The sequence below is a fragment of the Mesocricetus auratus genome, unplaced genomic scaffold, assembly GCF_017639785.1.
Source record: "Mesocricetus auratus isolate SY011 unplaced genomic scaffold, BCM_Maur_2.0 Super-Scaffold_100676, whole genome shotgun sequence".
In the NCBI taxonomy this organism is placed as follows: domain Eukaryota; kingdom Metazoa; phylum Chordata; class Mammalia; order Rodentia; family Cricetidae; genus Mesocricetus; species Mesocricetus auratus.
The window spans coordinates 27583057-27605418 of NW_024429266.1; the positions used below are offsets into that span (position 1 = coordinate 27583057).

General features: G+C 40.9%; 1 protein-coding gene across 6 annotated transcripts in view; it reads right to left on the bottom strand.

Moving 5' to 3' along the window:
- Nme7 (NME/NM23 family member 7) overlaps positions 1-22362 on the bottom strand; it is a 126490-nt gene that overhangs the window by 14484 nt on the left and 89644 nt on the right. The gene's annotated exons all lie outside the window — the stretch shown is intronic.

Sequence of the window (22362 nt, forward strand, 5' to 3'; positions counted from 1 at the left end):
TACTGGATGAGTGCTTTACCATTGGACCACAGCAGAGAAACGTTCTCTTTAATAACTAAAACTAAGCCACAAAAGTCTTAGCATTATAATGTAACCCCTTTTCCTTAAAATTTTTTAATGATGTAAAACAAAACAAAACAAAACCTTGTATCTTGTTTAAAGTTTAAAAACTGAAGAGGTGGTGTTAAATATCTACTATTTCAAGCCAGATGGTTGAAATTCTCATAGCAGTGGACACAGAGCTACTCATCCATGTTCTTTTACAGTTTAAAGTAATTTACTGTTCCCTTTCTATGAGGTTTAATTAGAGGAGAGAAATTTTTGAGTCCTTTAGTGATAGTGTGGAATTTTACTATGCTTCTAATTTGGGAATCAATATTCAAAAATAATGAGATGAAATGGTCATCTACTAGCACATGACATTCTCTATGGCTTCTCTCTGGACGTCCTGATTAAAGTGTGCAGAGCGTTTTTAAACTTGGCATTTGAGAGTTTCTGAAATACTAAAATACTCAGTGCTTGAACAAGGAAGAATATCTATTTATCCTTTTTGGAATGTCATTAGTCATAAAATCTGTACCAGGGAAATGCTTATCATGAGAGTTATTGTCATTCCCAAAGGACTAGTGAAAACCTCATACAGCACCATGGATAGAAAAAATTTCTGGTTGGCCTGGAACTTGCTATGTAGACCAGGCTGGGCTCAGACTCTTAGAGCTCCATCTGCGTCTGCCTCTGAGTGCTGGAGTTAATGCTATATGTCACCCCGCCCAAATTGTACAGCGTTTTAATTCAAATTCTGTAGGACAAATTGTTACCATGAGCCGGGCAGTGGTGGTGAATGCCTTTAATCCCAGCACTTGGGAGGCAGAGGCAGGCAGATAAATCTCTGTGAGTTCAAGGCCAGCCTGGTCTATGGAGTGAATTCCAGGACAGGCTCCAAAGCTACAGAGAAACCCTGCCTGGGGAAGAGGGTGTGGGGAAGGGGACTATCACAATGTAAATAATACTTTTGATAAAAACAATTCATTTATTCATTTCTCCAGAGTATTTTATCATTTTGACCATCATTAGCCTGGCTCTCTATGCACTGAAACCTGTCTCCTTCCTGGGGTTTTCTTCTCTGGCTCCTCTTCAACTAAATGATCAGTGTAGTGTTTCCTTGTCTCAAATAACAATAAAACATTCCTTTAGGTTATAAATCTATATTTTCCTTAAAACTCTGTATTCTTGTTTGGATGAATCTTGAATGTCAGAGGTTCAAAACAAGTTTTTAGAATATTAGGTACAATTAGAAACAGCCTTGAACTGAACTTTCAAGACTGGTGTCAATGTCCCATGTGATCCTGTGGCCCACTCACTACGCACTGCAGGGAATTCCCTGATCTGGTACTTGGTTCCACTGCCCACAGATTAGACACTCAGTGTTGGAGTCACAAGCAACCTAGGAGTTTAGTACTCAGACACCACATGGAAATATGATTAGTAAAGAAAATGTGCTTTAACTACTAATCAGTAATCATGTTCCATTAGGTTAGCAATTTGCCCCACAGAATTTGAATTACCCACATACCATGAACTCCAGCACTGAGAGCAAGAGACAGATGGATCTCTAAGAGTTTGAGCCCAGCCTGGTCTACTTAGCAAGTTCCAGGCCAGCCAGAGCTATACAGTTAGATCTTGTCTCAAATAACAACAACAATAAAAAGTACAAAGGAAAAAGTATTAATATAGTTTTCTGTACTTTAAGTGTAGGTAAGTGTCTAGGAACATTTTATCGGGTAAATAAATAAGAACTTTGAATTCTATTGATTTTAAAAATTGAAATTCTTTTCATAATGACTTTGAATATAAGGCTTTTTTTTTACTTCACTGAATAGCACCCATAAAATACAGAATAAAACATGATTTGAGAAAACGTCATGCTACCAAGCTAAAGTAGGAGAAAGCCACATTACATTACCCCTTGACCTTCAAAAGACAACTGGAATGCCTACTGTTTTTCTGAGTACACTTGATTGTCTGAAAATGCTGTGTAAACTCTTATAAATCATCTTTAATTGAATCTTTCTTTAGGCAGAAACAAAGTTCCACCTAAGGCTGTCTAGGGTCAGGAGACATGTGGGAGCGGGCAGGAGGAAGCGGGGAGCCTTGCAGTTGTCCTACTACCCGTTACTTTTATTGTTCATCTTAAAATGGGCGTAGACAGAGAGGCACAGATGTGTTGTCAGGAAGGCTTCTGGGAGTCAGAGGTATGTCAGATTGAAAGGAAATGAGCCAAGAAAAGGAAATGATAAAAGAGGCAAAAATTGACAACAACAGTGATGAAACCAAGGCCCTGTAGCTTCCTCAGCAGGTAGAAAGCAATTTCAAAATCAGTGTGACATTTACAGGAGATATTTATCCTGTCCTAGATACTTGAAAGTTATAAGGAATATTCTATCACAAAATGGTGTTGAATCTGAAGTCAGTAGTTGCATTAATGAAACCAAACAATGTGGGGGCCAGTGAAATGGCTTTGAGGCTAGAGGTAGTTGCCATGAGGTGTGACAACCTGAGTTTGATCTCTGGGGCCAACATGTGGAAAGAAAGAACCAACTCCTTCCAAATGTCTTCTGATTTCCATATGCATGCCGGAGACACACACACACACACACACACACACACACACACACACACACACACACACACACCAGATGTCCTTGTTGTATGAATGTGCATCTTTTGGGTATATGCCTAAGAGTGGAATTGTTGGATCTCGTGGTAGACTGATTCCCATTTTCCTGAGGAATCTCCATACTGATTTCCAAAGTGACTGTATGAGTTTGCACTCCCACCAGCAGTGGAGGAGTGTTCCCCTTTCTCCACATCCTCTCCAGCATAAACTGTCATTGATGTCTTTGATTTTAGCCATTCTGATAGGAGTACGATGGTATCTCAAGCTGTTTTAATTTGCATTTCCATGATGGCTAAGGATGTTGAGCACTTTCTCAAGTGTCTCTCAGCCATTTTAGACTCCTCTATTGAGAATTCTCTATTTAGTTCTGTACCCACTTTTTAATTGGATCCTTTGGTGTTGTGGATACTTGCTTCTTGAGTTCTTTGTAAATTTTGGAGATCAGCCCTCTGTCAGATGTAGGGTTAGTGAATATCTTTTCTGTGGGCTGCCTTTTTGTCTTATTGACTGTGTCCTTTGCCTTGCAGAAGCTTCTCAGTTTCAGTACTCAGCAGAAAAAAAAAATAAGCAATGGAATCCTGAAATTTGCAGGCAAATGGATGGCATTAGAAGAAACCATCCTAAGTGAGGTAATCCAATCACAAAAAAACAAACATGGTATGTACTCACCCATATATGGATTTTAGACATGAAACAGGGAAGTGTCAGCCTACAATCCCACTGCCAGAGAGTCTGGGAAACAGGGAGGACCCTAAGAGAGATATTGCATGGTACCCCAGAGAAGGGGAATGGGACAGGATCTCCTGAGGGAAATGGGAGCATGGCTGGAGGTGAGAGGGAGCTGGGAGAAAGAGAGGGATGGAAGAGGGGGGAGAGGACGACATGGGTGAGCAAGAAGGTTGAGTCAGGGGAAGAATAGAGGAGAGCAGGGTAAGAGATACCATATTAGAGGGAGCCACAATAGGTTTGAGGAGAGATATGGCACTAGTGAGATTTCCAGAGATCTACAAGGATGACACCAACTGGCAATCTAACCAGTAGTGGAGAGGCTACCTTAAATGCCCTTCCCTGATAATGTGACTGATGACTACCTTATATGCCATCCTAGAGCCTCCATCCAGTGGCTGATGGAAGCAGAGGCAGACATCCACAGCTAAACACTGAACTGAACTCCTAGAAACAAGTTGCAGAGAGAGAGGAGCAATGAGCAAAGGGGTCAAGACTGGGATAGTGAAACCCACAGAAACAGCTGACCTGAACAAGGGGGAGCTCATGGACCCCAGACTCATGGCTGAGAGGCCAGCATGGGACTGATCCAAACCCCCCCCCCCCCCGAACATGGGTGTCAATGAGGAGGTCTCGGCATTCTTTGGGGCCTCGGGCAATAGATCAGTATTTATCCGCAGCATCCAAAAGGACATTGGGAGCCCATTCCACATGAAGGGATGCTCTTTCAGCCTGGACACATGGGGGAGGGTCTAGCCCCTGCCCTGGGATGATATGACAGACTTTGGAGATCCCCCATGAAGGCCTTCACCCTTCCTGGAGAGTGGAGTTGGGATTGGGTGGGGGGTTGGGAGAGCGGGGGGGGGTGGGGAGTGAGAGAGAGCTGGGATTGACATGTGAAACAAGCTTGTTTTTAATTTAAATGAAAAAAACCAGGTAAAAAATAAAAAAGAAAAAGATTATAATTTAGATTCAATTGCATTCTACAGAAGTCTCTAAGAATCAAGTCAACTTCATTAGGTTAATAAAAGTAAATTATGCATAGACATTAAGTGCTGTCTGTAGTTTCAGGACTAGTAAGTCAACAGCAGAACCTCCCCATATAAACAACGTTCATTTATTGAAAGTTTACTATGTGCCAGACCCCAGGTTGCATCCCTGTGGCAGACACCAGTTAGGTCACTGACTTGACAGTCTACCTTTATTTGGTAGTTGGAAAGCTACAAACTACATTTCCCAGGCTTCCTTGCAGTTCTTGCTACATTTAGACTCTACTAACTAGACTCATTTCCTCTGAAGGCCTAGGATACTGAATACTTGCAGTGAGAAGTCTGGCAATGTTTTATTACTGAATGGTGGCTGTGGAAGCAGTTAGGCAGCAGTTGTGGCTGAAGTGGTAGCAAAACGACTGCCCACTTGATCAAGGGGGAGACGTGAGAAATTGGAGTGTGGCTAACATCCTCATCCTTGCACTGATTTTCCCTCCTCATGAATCATGGTCGTGAAGTAGAGGGCGTTCTCACATTTGCCCTTTATGACACAGCCTCACGGAATTCTTACTGTGAGATGCCAGTACTTCTAGTCTCCATGTGGGGTAATAGTCTGCAAGGTAATTTTTCATGAAGTTAGTAAGGGAGGATGTGGGGGTTTAAACTCAGACCACTCCTTCCAGATGCCTTGAATTCAAACCCTCATGCTCTTACGCCTCCCTTCTACTTTGGATATTAATAAAAAGCCACACACAGTACATCCACTGTGTACAAGAAGATCCAAGTTCTAACTTTCCCTTTACCAATCCAAGACATTAAACTTTTGCCTTTGAACTCAAGTTCAGACCTCATAGCTATAAAAAGCTCAGCTAACTTCTCTGACCACACCCGTGCACGCACAGACTTCGGACTTTCTTAGAAACGCTCACCTTGCACTGTCTGCAGCATGGCCACAGCAAGACAAGAAGTTTCATTCTCCTAGGAATCCAGTGTTCAAGCCTCAAGTTTCAGCTAACATGCTTACTTACACAGCATACACTACACTTTTAGCAGCTACTAAAAAAGAACAAGGTGTATCTGTGCTTCTAACCATAGGAAAGGCACAAAATCATCTGTGGAGTTGTGGAGAAATTAATTAATCAATTAATTGTGTTAATTTAGTTGTGGAGAAATTGATTAATCAATTAATTGTGGATTAGTGATTAGGAACTCATTTGTTTGTTCAGCCCATGACCTCAGGTATGGCACTTCCTTCACTGGGCCACTCTCCTCAATGGTCAAAACAGCAAGGATAGATTTAGATTTCATTTGTTTCAAACTAAAGTCCAGAAATGTTTGGGGTATAGGGATGGAGTCTCAAATGTTGTCATCTCATGGCATATGCAGAGTGTGCTACCTCTTATACAGGGAGCAGGAGCTACTGCCCCAGGTCTCGGCTCATTTGCAGGGACAGTCTCACTGTTGTCCACATGGAGAAACTAAATCACAAACCCATTTTACGAACTTAAATATACAGTGTGGATAGTTTCCAGTTGTTACACAATTTAATAAATGCCAACAAACAAAATAAAACAAAATCCACCGATTATGCCAGCATCCGTTACCCCTACTGATTTCTTGCTGCCTTTAGGATAAAGGGTCTTAAAATACCCTGGTCTAGCAGCCATCTCTCCAGGTCATTTTAAGCTGCCTGCCAGTGTACTTTCTGGTCCTTGCTTCCGTCCCAACCAGGGCCTCAGCACATGCTCTTCTCTCCAGGAGACTTTTCCCCTTCTTTTCCGAATGACACTCACCTCTTCAGGTCTCATTTCAAATATCTTTGCTCAGGAAAACCCTTCTGAACCCCTTCCTACTCCAGCTTCCCTATTAGGGCTAGAGTTCTCCGTTTCTTCTAGTGATAACTGACTAACCCATGCTTGCTTTGTTAGAAGGAGCTCTGGTCAGGGACGCATCTCTTGCTCACTATTGTCTCCTCAGAGCACCCATGCCAGTGTGTGGGGCTTAGTAGGAGTCAATAAAATAGTCAGTGGATGGATTGGTGGTTTTGTGGTTTAGCTAAGACTTCCTTAGCTAAACCAAAAACTTGTTGAACTAGAACAATCCTAGGCACCAAATCGCCTCATATATGAAACAAGGCTTCGGTAATGTTTTACTTCATCCTAACTATGGACAACATTATCATCCTCTTAGGACTTTTCACTGCAAATATTCTTAATAGTTTTTGGATTGGAGGTCAGGCTGGGATCTAAAAAAAGCTATGAATTCTTTCCCTAAGACGCTATTCACAACACTTTGAGAACAGTATCAGGGAACTAGGTCTGACTCTAAACGCATGAATAAATCTAAAATTCCCAAGCATGATGTAAAACAACCACACAGCTTGAGTCTTAGCTACCTTCCCTTGTTGCCTGCCCTCCCAAACATTTTTTAGAGCCTAATCATGAAGTTCATGGACTTCTCTAGCATTTCCTCTGCTAGAATAATAGGGTCCTAAAAATCCAGCCTCTAACACTTCCAACAGATCTTTATCCTCCAAGAACCTCACCTGACTCTCACGCTAGGAAGTGGTTCAATTTTTCAGGGTGTAATAACACCTGCTGAGGATCAGTCTCCTGGCACTTATTATGTGCGATGAAAATTATCCATTTCAATGACAATCTTTCCTACAGACCATTAAATTTACTAGGAATAGAAACTGTCTTTGTCAGCCTTGGATAGGGTGAAGGTAACAAACATATGCACATCTGAGAAGGGCCAAAGTGTACATACAACGTAGAAGATCTAAGAGAACATACAGATCATACCCTTCAGCTAAGAAAATACACTTGAGCATCAGTCAGGTGAAGAGTGTCAGCAAAGGCTGTTCAGACGGCAACATACACCACCAGGTCATTTAGCTCCTGGAAAAATGTCTACAAAGTACTATATGCTGAGCGACCAATGTTGGTGTTGCTTCTGATACAAAAAAACTGTCACACAAGCAACAGAGCAATAGATTCGTTATTGAAACAATTTGAAGGCAAGCCTCAGAAATCTTCCATCACAGGACATTAAGGAAAGCTCCACCATGCTCACTGTGTGTGCTGTTTCATAACCCTTTGCCGTGTGACTAGTCAGCAGCAGATCTCAGCTCTCAGATAGTGATTGTACTGTAACCACGGAGTTAATGTACAACAAGCGAAGGGGAGGACTTTGTACAGAGGGTTTTGTCCACTGATATTCTAAGCAAAGACATTATTTTGTGGCATTAAACCTGCAGTGGTGATTCATTTACTCAGCAGATTAAGCAATTTGCAGTTCTCTAGAAGATGCTAATAGGGCCAGTGTTTACCACTGGCACACCACTCCTTACATAACAGTCTATGGGCATAATGCGTAATGGGCTTTCATGGTGTGCTTGGAAGGAATCCAGTAGAGGGCTAGTCTATGCATTTGCTTTCGCTATTCTTTCCTGTGCTAGATTCATTTATTGTTCTGAGGCAGTGATTGTAGCACAGGAAATGGTGGAGCAGAGGCCAAGAAAGAAACATCAGAAGCTTCATAGGAAGAACTGTTGTTCTTGTTTTTTTTTTAATTTAGTTTTTACTTTATGTGTATTGGTGTTTTGCCTTCTTTGAGGGCTTTTGGATCCCCTGGAACTGGAGTTACAGTTGTGAGCTGCCATGTAGGTTCTGAGAATTGAACCCGGGTCCTCTGGAAGAGTAACCAGTACTCTTAACCACTGAACCATCTCTTTAGCCCCTGGCAGAACAACCTTTTCAAGGAGCCACTGAGTCTCCATATACAGCTTCCTCCCAGATCACTGTAGTGACAGGACATAGATAAACTGTGTCCAATATATAAAACGGCAGGCCAACAGAAGACTGAAGAGCCAGCAAACCATAATTTCTACACCATGGTAAGAATTTGAAAACAAGACTACAGGATTATGTAAAAAAACTGAATTTTCACAAACTCCAAGAAAGAACAATGGTATCTAACACACAATACACAACCAGCGAAGCCGGAACTGAAATCTGAGTACACTCCATGATAGCCTTCCTCACCGTAGATTTTCTACTCTCATTCTCTAGTCTGGCACGTGCTCAAGAGACCGCATAGGAAGGTGGGGAGGCTAGAGAGCTCAGACTCTGGACCCAAAGTGCCTGGGTTCAAGTCTGTGTTACGTCATGTGCCAGCTGAGTGACTCTAGGAAGGTTGCTTCAGTCTGTGTTTCCGTAACTCAGCTGTAAACGGAGTTATCACGTGTACTTCATTGGGGCCCTGCACTAGCTTAGTTAATGCATATGGAGTACTTAGAGCAATTCTGGGCATAAGGTGTGGACTCTACAAGCTATTTTACACTGGCGCCACACAGCTAAAAATACAAAATTGGAGTTGGAGAGACAGCACATTGATTAAGGCACCTGCTGCTCTTGTAGAATATTGAAGTTCAGTTCCCAGCATCCATTTCAGGCAACTCACACTACTGTAACTCCAGCCTCAGAGGATCCAACACCTCTGGCTTCTATGGGTACCTGTAGTCACACATACCCACACACAAGCACACATACCTCCACACAATTAAGAAGATAAATAAACTTGTAAAAAAGTTAAAAGCAAAAAAATAAAAATAAAAACTCAGTAATCAGATGGCATGTCAGAACACAAACAGATTCTACATCAGGGTGATCTTTTTCTTTTTGGAGACAGAGGTTCTCTGTAGCTTTGGAGGCTGCCCTGGAACTCTTTCAGTAGACCAGGCTGGCCTTGAACTCAGAGATCCACCTGCCTCTGCCTCCCAAGTGCTGAAATGTGCAGTGTTTCTGTTTGTTTGTTTGTTTGTTTTGTTTTGTTTTTTGGTGGTTGTTGGGAATTGAACTCAGGACCTTTGGAAAAGCAGGCAGTACTCTTAACTACTGAGTCATCTCTCCAGCCCCGGCCATCTCTCCTCCCTCAAAATTATTCTTAAATCAAGGACAGAAGGTGACTTGACTATTGAAAAGATGACATCAGGATTTTGTCTGGTGGCCCCTGGGTGGTTGACCTCATGTTCAGGTTAATCAACAGTGGGAATTTCTTTCTTTCCCTTTTACTTCACAGAAAGTTGCTCACAGAGTAATACTATGGTGGAAGCATCTGACATTTGAAGTAAAATCTTTTCAATTTCTTTAAAAGCTCAGAACAATCTGGAAAACCTGTTGAGTCTACTTATACTTGAAAACCATGGGCCTAGTATTTTCCCTCTGTTATATTATTCCTCTGGCTTTTTGTCTAATCAGAAGAGAAACACAACTTCTAATGGACAAAAAGAGGAGTAGCAGTAATATTTATGAATGAATTTATAAGAGAGGATGGATTTGATTAGGCCATTAAGGGTTTAGGCCCCTTTCTAAGTTCTTGCTGAAGACCTTTAATCAGCTACAGAGAGTTACTTATTACCTCAGAAATGCTTACTTAGTCACTAGGAAATGGACAGTGTGCAGCTCAAAGACAAGGAGCTGGGGTCAAAGTGCAGAGAGCAAAGGCCAATGAGTAGATAGTTTCCCCTTTCTCCTCAGGTTTTCAGAGCTAAGTAGATGAAGAGCCTGGACAGCTGTGGCAGTGAGTCGTGAGAATGATGTATCAGGTGCACAGGGCTAAGAGACACAGATACATCAAATCAGAAGAACACTTTCTCCCTCGCTTGAGACCTGATCAAAGTCATCCACAAACCTGCACCTGTGCTTTTGATAGCCTTTGTTCGTTGTTCTTTTTGACCACAATAGACTCTGACAATGCAAAGGTTCTTTGCCTTCAGGTTTTTCAGAAATGAAATTAGAGGGAGCATATTTATTTGCTGGTTTTAAATAATATTTAACTCTGAGAGGTTAATGTTTTAGTTACACACTTCTTTAGGGGACATTTCTGCATGGCATAATATTCCTTATATAGATCTATATGAATCAGTCTTCTAATTTCTTTCCGGTTTATGATCAGGGTGCCTTCCTGATCTTTAATAATGTTCATTTAACTACAGAATACTTGTCTCAAGCCTGTAGCAAATATTTTCATGTTCTAAAAAAGGGGCAAATTTAAGAGTCAGAAGGCAAACCAGCCTCTCTGAACCCTGTTATCAAAAGGAAGAGCTACATCTTGATGACAGGTCACAGCTAATGGAGAAATGGTTGTTGACATCACCCTGGATTTCAAGGGCCTTTGCTTACCTTCTAATCAATCTATCATGGTAAACTCTCAGGAAAATTTCATACTCACTTAAAACTTAAGCATCAGCTTTACTGAAGGCATCAGGTAGAAATAAAGGCAGGCTAGGCTAGAGGGCTGGCCCATCAGTCACAAGTGCATACTGCTCTTCCAGAAGACTCAACTTTGATTCCCTGCACCTATGTCAGGTGGCTCCCAACTGCCTGCGACTCTAGCTTCAGGGGATCCAGCACCTCTGACCGCTGTGGGTAACAGCACACATGGCTTGTATGCACTCCCACGCATACACAATTTTAAATAAAATTTAGAAGAAAAAAAGTCAAGCATTACTTATTGGGAATGGAACAGCATCTGGATTCTGCTTATAGGACACAGGAGGCAGAGATGTTTGCTTGTCTAGATAGAACTGTTTTCTCATCCCCTTCCTATCAGTTCAGCAAGTTTGCAAAAGTAAATGATCCATGAATTTCACTTGCTGCCAAGTGACAGGGAACAGAGTTTATATGGCGAGAAGAGAGCTTGGGAAAGAAAAACAAGAGGATCTGGAGAGACTGCTCAATGCCTTAGAGCACTGGTTGCTCTTACAGAGGACCTGGGATCAATTCCCAGCACCTACATGGCAGCTCACAATCATGTATAACTCCATTTCCAGGGACCCAGTGCCCTCTTCTGGTCTCTGTAGGGACTAGGAATGAATGTGGTTCACAGATACACATGCAAACAAAACACAAACACTCATAAAATAAAATGAAATAAAATACAAAAAAGGAAGGAAGGAAGAAGGAAGGAAGGAAGAAAGGAAGGAAGGAAGGAAGGAATGAAGGAAGGAAGGAAGGAAGGAAAAAAAAACCAAAGCAGCAAGTATAGCTAGGTCTAGTCAGGATGTGGTGGCACTCACCTTTAATCCCAGCACTCCGGAGGCAGAGGCAGTTCTGTGAGTTCAAGGCCAGCCTGGTCTACAAACTGAGTTCTAGTACAGGCTCCAGAGCTACAAAGAAATTCTGTCTTGGAAAAACAAACAAACAAAAACAAAACAGAATAGCCAGACACTGGATTTCTTGCAAGGGAATAGTTGCAAAGGAACAGGCTTGTGTTTCAAACACCAAATGCAACACACACACACATACACACACACACACACACACACACACACACACACACACACACACACACACACACGTCATCTCTTCTGTTGCCTAGGTCTTTCCTATTCAATCTCCCTCTTACCCATCTCTAATTTTAATTTAAAATACTCTATAAAATTCAGATACAGACAGCATTCATATTTCACACAGTTATTTCTGATACAAAATATATAAGCATTTACACTGTGTAGTTTCACAACAGTTACTCTTTCTTTCTCTAGCTCTTGCTGTCTTCCTCTCTTACGCCCTTTGGTCCGAATGCTTGCCATACTTATCACTGTTGACTTCTCTATTGTCACTATTCAACAAGCACTTTTCAAAACCACTCTTTCTTGAATATGTTAATTTGGAAGTTGGGACATGTTTTTTGTTTGTTGTTTGTTTTTGTGTCAGGGTTTTTCTGTATTGCTTTGAGGTCTGTCCTGTCCTGGAACTCGCTCTGTAGACCAGGCTGGCCTTGAACTCACAGAGATTCACCTGCCTCTGACTCCCGGGTGCTGGGATTAAAGGCATGTGCCACCAACACCCGACTGAATGGAGATTTTCTTAAGAATATATTGTAGCTATTTTTAATCCTAATACATTTATTTTTCAATGGTCAAAGTTAAAAGTGGCAAGGCTTTTGATAATATAAAACAATCAACATCAAGTTGAGACTATTCTTTTAAAATAGGTTTTTAAAAGATTTTGTTTTTATGTTTAAGTGTGTGTATGTGCTGGATATGTGGCTGTGAGTGCAGGTGCCCAGGGAGGGCAGACGTGTCACTGGAGCAGGACTTACAGACACTTGTCAGGTGAGACTCAAACTTGGGTCCCCTGCAGGAGCAGCATGGGCTGAACCATCTCTCCAGTCCCTAATTTAATCTGTTCTTATTGGTTTAACACAATCATCTGTGCCCAACTCTATCCTCTGAGATAAGTATTATGATTATTATCCTAGTCTTAAAATGAGGGATTGAGGTATACAGTTTAGACAACTTTCTTAAATATCAAGTAAGTGGGCAGATCTGGAATTTAAACCCAGATATAGTCTGATTCAAGATGCACTCGATGTACTTAAATATTAGCCATCACTTTTAATATTAATGAATTTTGAGAACAGTGTATTGAATGCCTAGCCACTGGGAATTGAATAACTAACATAAAAAATAAGCCAATGTTCACACGGAGCAGAGGCTGCAGAAGAATGGTATTCATGTAGATATGGATTGCTGCTCACAGCAGGACATTTCTAAATATCGGGGCTACTGTGTCCTTTAGACTTCTTACTGGATGAGCAGAACATATGTTCCCATTACTATCCATGTTAAATTTCCATCTTTGGTTAAGGGGACTCTACCGCGTCATTTTTCAGTTTTCCACAGCCAAGGGAGCTACTGTTTGTTATGCATAGAAAAAAAATCTCTCAAGATTACCTACAGCGGGCTCCAGCAGACCATCAACAAAATGTACATGTATCTAGTAGTCATGGAGTCTTACCAATAAATAAATAAACTGGCTCTTGAATTTAAATTTTTTTAGCCATCTTGGTTCTAGTTTTCTGGTGAAAAAAAGCATTAGGTTTGGAACTTGAGACAGACTTGGGTTTGGATTTTGGGCTCATTTCACTCATGAGAGCAATACTCTCATGTACAAACTGGAGATAAGAGAATTTTCAGGTGACTCAAGCAAACCATTTAACAAATGCAGCATACATTGCTTGGTAAATAGAATTTATTACTTTTATTATGCTTTTTGTCACCAGAAAACTTCCAAAGGTTCCATAGCTTCTCTGTAATTCATATTTCCATATTTATCTCCCATAATTTATTAAAACAGCCCTCTATTTCATCCAGATTTAATAAACTCAGTGTCCCTTAACAACAGCTTGCCACATCTTTTTTTTTTTTTGGCACATTATAAAATCAGCTTTGTTCTTGAAGGCCTTCTCTAGTGCTGTCTCCACAGTGAAACTTCCCTGGTTCCTTCAGCCATAGCTACAATGCTTCCACTAAGTTCTCATGTTTACTGTTTCCAATCCTTCCGTACTCATTGGCTGTCAGCATTGTTGATATTCACGCTACAACTCAACTCTGCAAGCAGACATTCCCTGCTATACTGACCTAACTCTCACTTCCTTAAAGGTTGGAATAAAACAGCATCCAGAGAAATGACCATTCTTACCAGAAATAAGTGAAATTCATTAACTTAAAATTAAGAAAAGTTATTTTTAAATTCTATACATCATACTGAAGAACCTAATGTTATTTTTTTTTAAGTTTGACTTTTGAAATGGAAAACTGTAAGATTTGACCCCTATTTGTCAACTGGTCAAAGCTGAATATAGTTTTTAGGATTAACACTTGTGGTATTTGAGCTTACTTATTCTAGACATGAAAAAAAATTCGACCTCTCCACACAATTAGAAAGGATTTTAGTTGTGTGTTTTATTTTGAACACTTTTCTTTAGCATGAATAAAATCCAATGTGACTTAAGGAATCTTAAACGATTTACATTCCTTTTTGAGCTATGAAACATAATACATGTCTTCTACATCGGCTCTGAATAAAGCCAAGAGTGCAAAGATTCCACACTTAATGAGGAACATCTATGGCTGCTGACTGCCTCTCCACAAATGACAGTCATCTAGGACAGATTTTCATCACTTCCCAGGAAAATGGGAAAACCAGGGCATCTAAAAGTGTATTATGCCAGGCTTGGTGGCATTGCCACCTAGAAAAAGGGGAATTTTCTCACAGACATGAGCTAGCTGCCTGAGCCAAGTGGCCAGCAAAAGTAGAAAACATGTAGTGATTTTCATGGCTGTTTTTCAACTATCAACATGAGACAGGGCTGCTTTTCCTGCTGCCCAGGTAGCAGATGACTTCTACCACTGCACTTTCTTTATACCATAAAGTGAGCTTTGGGTAAAGCTGAATTCAGTCAATTGAAAGAATAATTCATATTGTTGGATATGAAATTTCATTTTAAAACAAAACAATGATGATGCTGACAGGAAATGATTTTTCCTAGTGTCTTCAGGTGTCTTGTTTTTTTGAAATGTCCATCTCTGAGAAGTCCTAAAGTTGGACACTAACCGAGAGAAAATAACAGTGAGAGTGTGCAGTTTCTCTGTCTTAGGGTAGCGGCTGTCCAAGTGTGGCATCCTGATCCAACAGCAACAATGCCAAAGGAGAACTTGTTAGAAAAGCAAGCTCTCAGGCTTGGCCAGATCTAGCCAATCAGAGACGGAAGAGGAGCACTGTAGACTGTTTTAAAAAGCCTCCAGGAGACTCCACACTGCTGCTCACTTTGAAAAGCACTGCCCCACAACAGGCGGCGGAGCTGAGACAGAGCGTGGAGAGTCAGCCGACAGGTTCTCCTTACTTTCCAGAATGCTCTACCTAACACAGACATGACTATGTTCCCCTACACAGAACCTTCACTGGGATCATTAGTGGCTCTGGATGAAGTTCAGATGTCCTCACATGATTTTACAATGCCTCCAGTAATTCTTCTAACTTGTCACTTCCCACTTCTGGGCCAAAGCACCAGCCTTGCCAGACTATTTTTAGATCCTAAGAGAAAGCTGTTTGATCTTGTCTTTGTACATCGTGTTCCTTTTTTGACAGTACACATGTAAGAATCACAACTCTGCTTCCTTCAAGACAGAAACTATAACTAAGGGTAAATCACAAGTGTCAGGATGTGGAGAGGCCTGTGCTAACCACTAACCACGGCCAGTAAACCTAGGCCTGTCTAATCACAACAAGAATGTATTCACAATGACTTGTTTCAATTCAGACTTGCTTTCACCAACTGCTTATGCATAGAATATTTAAATGCCTCTTAAGTTCCAGCTGGCAATCAAAAAAGTGATATAACCATACTACAGGATGTTTGGAAAAGAAAAACAGAGGGAAGGTGCACATTTCACCATCATATAGAACAATTAATGTAATTATTATTAGAGACTAGGGAGAAAGATCCTTGTAATCTGTTTACTGATGTTCTCAACAGTTTGTGTGTGTGTGTGAGAGAGAGAGAGAGAGAGAGAGAGAGAGAGAGAGAGAGAGAGAGGTATAAATGTATATATACATTTGTGTGTGTACTTGTGTATACCTATGCATACATGTGGAGACCAGAGGAGAATGTTGGGTACCCTTCCTATGGCTCTCTGCCCTGTCCCTTTAAGACAGGCTTTCTCACTGAAACAGGAGCTTTCTGGTTTGTATGTAGGCTGGATACAACCCTCAATGATTCTCCTACTCCATCCTCCCTTCTGTCCAGCATTGGGTGACAGGTACATGTGGCCACATGTGTCTTTTCAGGTGGATACTAAGGACTCAAACTCAGGTCCTCATGATTGTATAGGTGCTCTTACCCACTGAGCCAGCTTCCCAGTCCAGGAAGCAATGTGTTTAAATTTTCAATTATAAATATCTGAGTGGAGGATGATTGACCTATGGCCCTGGTATACAGAATTCAGATATTCTTGAATATGCTACCACAGTCCATTCAGCAGCTTTGGGGATTTCAAGTGTTTCATATTCTTAGTGGAGGTCACAAGACAAGAGAGTCCTTGAACAGACTATGGAAGCAAAACAGGCAGAGAACTGGGTGTTTTCTTCAGTGAAGGCTGGGGAAATGAGAGATGACCCTTGATGACCTCCAGTACCAGGGTAAGATTAGGACTGTCCTTGAGGTGGATCAGGCTGTGCCACAAAATAAAAAGGGTGTTGTTCATTTCTTGATCAATGAGGAACTAATGGCTCCTTATGAATAACATACCATCAGCAAAATGAACTAGTCAGCATCAGGTTTGAAGATAAAGTGAAAATCCTGATTGCCAAAGAAATAAATGAATTGACTTGTTTAGAATTTTTTGTGATTTTCAAAGATTTCAAAGTCATGAAAATTAATTGGAAATTAATTGGAAAAACCAAGTGGCTATGCCAGAGTGAGAAGATTTAAGCAGAAAATGAAATGAACAAGTCTGACCTAAGTGCTTTTGTTAATAAACTTTGAGACACCTGACGGACTCGGAGTCTGAGATGGCAGCAATATGTAATGGTCACGTCCAATATAACCATGGATGCTCTTCATGGATTTGAGGGAAAAGGTCTTTTGTGTTAGAAATTATCATTAAAGTACTTAGGAATATGGGACATGGTGGCATCTCACTTTCACAGAGCTTTCTGTGGTTATTGTACTTGTGACTTTTCTCAAAAACAGATTTTTTTTCATTTAAAAAATTATGTTATTTGTGTATAACACAGCTTGTGCATGGAGGTCAGAGGACAACCTACGAGAGTCAGGTCATCAGGCTTGGTGGCCTCAAACTCACAGATATCTGCCTGCCTCTGCCTCCCGAGTGCTGGGATTAAAGGCGTGCGCCACCAACGCCCGGCACCTCCAGCAAGTTTTAAGTAGACTCTCAGGAAGTGAGTCTTGGTACTTTATTTATTTTGGGGTTTTTGTTTTGTTTCTTATTTAAGTTAGAAACAAGCTTGTTTCACATGTCAATCCCAGCTCCCTCTCCCTCCCCTCCTCCCCTGCCCTTCCACCAGGTCTCCCAGTACCCCACTCAATCTTCACTCCAATCCCCAGAGAGGGTGAGGCCCTCCATGGTGGATCTCCAGTGACTGTCTTGGTACTTTAAAAACTGCTTTGAAAACTGCCTTGGTGAGTCTCATACAACCAGGGACAGGGCTTACTGTTACAGAGTTTTCATTAAGATAAAAAGAGCAATGCTACATGTTTTTCATTCAGCAAACCATTGTCCCTTTCCTTTCAAAAATCATATACTGAAGTGATTTTACAAGGAAGATAATCTCAGTTTGGTGTCTCATGCCTTTAATCCCAGCACTTGGGAGGCAGAGGCAGACAGATCTCTGTGAGTATGAGGCCAGCCAGATCTACACAATAAGATCTTGTCTGGAAGGAAAGAAGGAAGGAAGGAAGGAAGGAAGGAAGGAAGGAAGGAAGGAAGGAAGGAAGGAAGGAAGGAAGGAAGGAAGGGCAAGCCAGGGTATGAAAGATGTCACGAAAAAGTATATATGCACAAACAGACCCTGCACTGTAATTAAGCAACTACTGTTTATTTCAAGCACTGTGCCATTTGACAAGGCAAGTACTGTTATCTTCAGTTCATAGAATGGGGGAACCTGGGTTCAGTGAGATGAGCAGTTTGGCTGGAAGATATTTGATTTCTGGTGGCCCCTTTACAGCACGGGGAAGCACAGTGTTGTGAATACACACACATGGACCTCTGAACCCAGATTTACAGTGTCATGGAGCAACAAGGATTCACAGTAGCTGCACACACTGTAGCCTTGCTGTCAATCATCCCAATTTAACTGTATCTTAAGAAGCAGAATGTGGGGACAAATTGTATGGGAAAGCCTGCAGGTTTTCAGTAACTGTTGCCACATAGTTGTCCAACATAGCAATTTGAGAGCCTCTTTACTTCAGTCTCATCTACACTGGACACACCTCCTTAACAGCTTGCCCATAATAGAAAGCTGAGCACTCTCTGTGACTTGCTGAGCTGACCTTCTTCTCACTAATATTTTCTTTGGAACAGAAATCTCAGAGCATCAGAGGTGCAGCTAGCAGAGCATCAGAGAACACTGCCAGTGAAGTCATCCTAGGACCTCTCATATGCTAAATCCATCATGGCCACTTGCTCCTACGACCACAAAGCCGGCCTCACCATGACTAGTGGTTTCCAAAGAAAGCAGATTTCTGTATTCATGACATGAGAGAAAACCAAGCAGCACACTACAGAGTTAAGCCCCAAACAAGAGAACATTCTTGGCTCTAGAAGAATTCTCCATTACATTACACATTATACTGATAGGAGAAGTGGGCACAGGAAGAAACAGTGAATTATCCCCATCACATTAAGTATACATTAGTCACATGCTGGGTGCTGATGCTGACAGAACTCCAACTTCTAGATTTTGATTAATGAAATATCCAGTATAGTTCAGTTGGACTTTTTTTTTTTGTAAGACTAAGCAGCTTACCTTGTATTAAGGCTGGGCAAGGCAACACAGTAAGCAACAGGTTCCTAAAAGCCAGCCAAAGTGTTAGGAACTGCCCGTTCAAACTGCTAGGAGTCCCACAAGTAGGCCAAGCTACACAACTGTCTCATATATGTAAAGGGCCTAGGCCAGTCCCATGTAGATACCCTGGCTGTCAGTTTAGATTCTCTGAACTCCTATGAGCCCAGGTTAGTTGTTTCTGTATGTTTTCTTGAGATGTCCTTGACCCCTCTGGCTTCTATAATTCTTCCTCCCTCTAAATTTCACAGTACTAATTTGCAATGAAATATTCAGTATAGTTTGGCTGAACATATTTAATCCTTTTACATTTAAATGTCTTCCTAAACTGTGAGCAATAAGTCTGTTTCAAATTATATGAGCAAAAGCCATAGGTATACATTGATGGGTAGAAAGCAATGGTCAGCAGGACTTCAGCTTCACTAACAGTTTCTATTCAAACCTAACATATAAGTTTCAGTGTGTCAAAAGGAGAAGGGAATGTTGTTATAAAATAGATGAACTTATAGTAAACACTACTTTTTGATAATTAAAAAGTACATTTTATTTAACAAGATAAAAAGATAATTATATTTAACAAGTGCATCTAAAATTTTCACTAGGGTGCAAAATTTAGGTAAGATTTTAGTAAAATGATGTCTTCAGCTATACCAGAAAATCTTGATGAAAATAATGGAGTCATCCTCTATAGCAATAAAACTAAAGCTGATAAGAATTGCTAGGGTAACACTGTATGTGATAGCTCACATAAAATGTCAAACAAATTCCATGTGGCTTGACATTTCCATTAGATGAAAACAAATAAATATCCGAGAAATCGTTTTCTATATGTGACTTTAAAGGTAGAAATAATCTTAAAATGTCTAATGAATTTTATTATACAAGTAAGAATATATATATTAAGAGTAGCAGTCATTTTGGGCCATTTATGCAGATTTTTCAAGAGAGGGTTTCCAGAGTGGCCATGACTGTCCTGGAACTCGCTCTGTAGACCAGACTGGCCCTGAACTCAGAGATCCGCCTGCCTCTGTCTCCTGAGTAGTGGGATTAAAGGTGTGTACCATCACTACCCAGCTATTATTCATCTTTTAATTGACACAAAAAAATTAAAAATGGTAATAAAAATTTTTTTCAGGCCAGAGCATGGTAACACATGTCTTTAACCTCAGCACTTGGGAGGCACAGGCAGGCTGTTCTCTGTGAGTTTAATTGTCAGCCTGGTGTACATAGCAAGCACTAGGGCAGCTGGACCTACCTAGTGACACCTTATGTCAAGAAAAAAATAATTTCTTAAAAATTCTTCTTTTGGGTGAAGGTTCTATGTAGGTGACATGTTCAATAAGTTGTGTGGGTGTTGTCCTCAGCAGTGGGACCTCAATGTCAGTTTGTGGAAAATAATCTATTTCTTGGCAACAGTCTTGCTGTTTAGGGATCTCCATGGGACCTCTTTGGTCAACAACGCAATTGGGTGTAACCCAGTCCTGGTACTGGAAGCTTTGTTTGATGTTCGGCAGAGTACCAAAAGAGAAACATAAAAACCAACCCAGATAGAAAACCTTTGATGTACAATGCTCTCTTGCTTGTGAAATATGCTAGAGTAAAGGTGGCCCAAAGCTTGTAGGAGTAACTGAACAATGTCTGATTTGACTTAAGGCCTACTCCATGAGATGGAACCCATGCCCTATACTGCTTGGGTAACCAAGAACCACAGATCTAGGGTAAAACCAAAATCTATGGGTCTAAAAGAAAAAAAGGAATAATAAAATAACTCCTAAAGATATTTTGCTATGCTCATAGATCAGCATCTTGCTCAGCCAGCATCAGAGAAGCTTCTTCCTATAGCATATGGGAACCAATATAGAGACCCACAACCAGGCATCACACACACACACACACACACACACACACACACACACACACACACACACACACACCTTGGAACACACAGCTCTAAATAGGCTATCTCCATCAAATACTTCCCCACAGAGCTTAGGGAACCCAGTGAAAGAGGAGGTGGAAAAAGTGTAAGAGCCAGAGGAGACGGAGGACACCAAGCAAACAAGGCCCTCTAAATCAACTGAGCAAAGCTCCTATGAACTCATAAAGACTGAGGCAGCAAGCATAGAGCCTGCACACGTTTGCACCAAGTTCTCTGATATACGTTATAACTTTCAGTTTAGTTTTTTTCTTTTCTTTTTCTTTTTTGCTTTTTGAGGCAGGGTTTCTCTGTATAACATCCCTGGTTATTACAATCCTTTAGACCAGGCTGACATCAAACTCAAGAGATCTGTCTGCTTCTGCCTCTGGAGTGCTAGGATTAAAGGTGTGTGCTACCACTCCCAGCATCAGTTTAGTATTTTTATGGGACTCTCGAATGGGTGAATGACTAGATCTCTGAATCTTGTGCTTTCTCTTGGGCTCTTTTCCATCTGTGGGTCTGCCTTGTCCAACTTTAATGTGATAGCTTTATCTTATTATATTTTATTTTGTTTTTTCTTGTTTTTATCTTTTAGAAGTCTGTTCTTTCCTAGTGAGAGACAGAAATTGAGTGGATATGGATGGGATGGGAGGTGGGGAGGGACTGGGATAAGTAGCGGGGTGGAGGGATCTATTATCATCAGGATATATTATATGAAGAAATAATTTATTTTCAATAAAAAACCAGTTGATTTTTCCTTTACTTTTGGCCTAAGAGTAATTTTTTTGGCTTTTCTATTTTAGGTGTAGACTATAATTTCAACTATACTATGCTTTGGGCAACCATCATCATCCATTTCCATAACCCTTTACTACCAAAAACTCCTCTACCAACTCAACTATAACTTTCTCTTTATTTTATCTGTAGTCCCTAGCAAACACAACTCTAGCTATCTCATAACAGTAATCATATAATATTTTACTTTTTGAAACTGGCTTATTTCACTTAGCATAATGTCATCAAGGTTTACTCCTGTTGCAAGACCTGCGAGAATATCCTTCATACATATATGCTACATTTTACTTATCCATTCATCTGCTGGTGGGCCTTTGAACTTCTTCCAGGTTTTGGCCATTATGGATGATGCTGTTATAAACACATGGCCATCAGGAACAGTGTGTACCCTGCTTTTGTTTTGAGAGAGGATCTCACTATGTAACCCTAGTTGGTCTTGAACTCACAGATCTGCCTGTCTCTGTTGCCCAAGTACTGGGATTAAAGGTGTGTACACACCACCAGGGCCAGCATTGAGTCGTGTTTTTAATTCTTTTGAATATATTGTTGATCATGTAGAATTTGTAGCTTTACATTTTTGAGGGACCTCCTTACTACTTTTTTACATTGTTACGTATTACACACATTGATTTCATTCTTGCTGGGTGGTAGAGGTCAAGCATTTCATCTCTACACTTGGGAGGCAAAGGCAGGTGGATCTGTGTGAGTTCTCTGGAGGACCTGGGACCATGGGTGCACACTCAGGTATATTTGATCTAGTTAGCTATTAGTATAAAGTTGTTGGATGGCCAAAACCAATGTAATCCCAGACAATTAAATGGTTTGAGATGTGCAAGAACTGTGGAGATTACTGGTGATCATGAAGCATAAGCAGGATTCTCA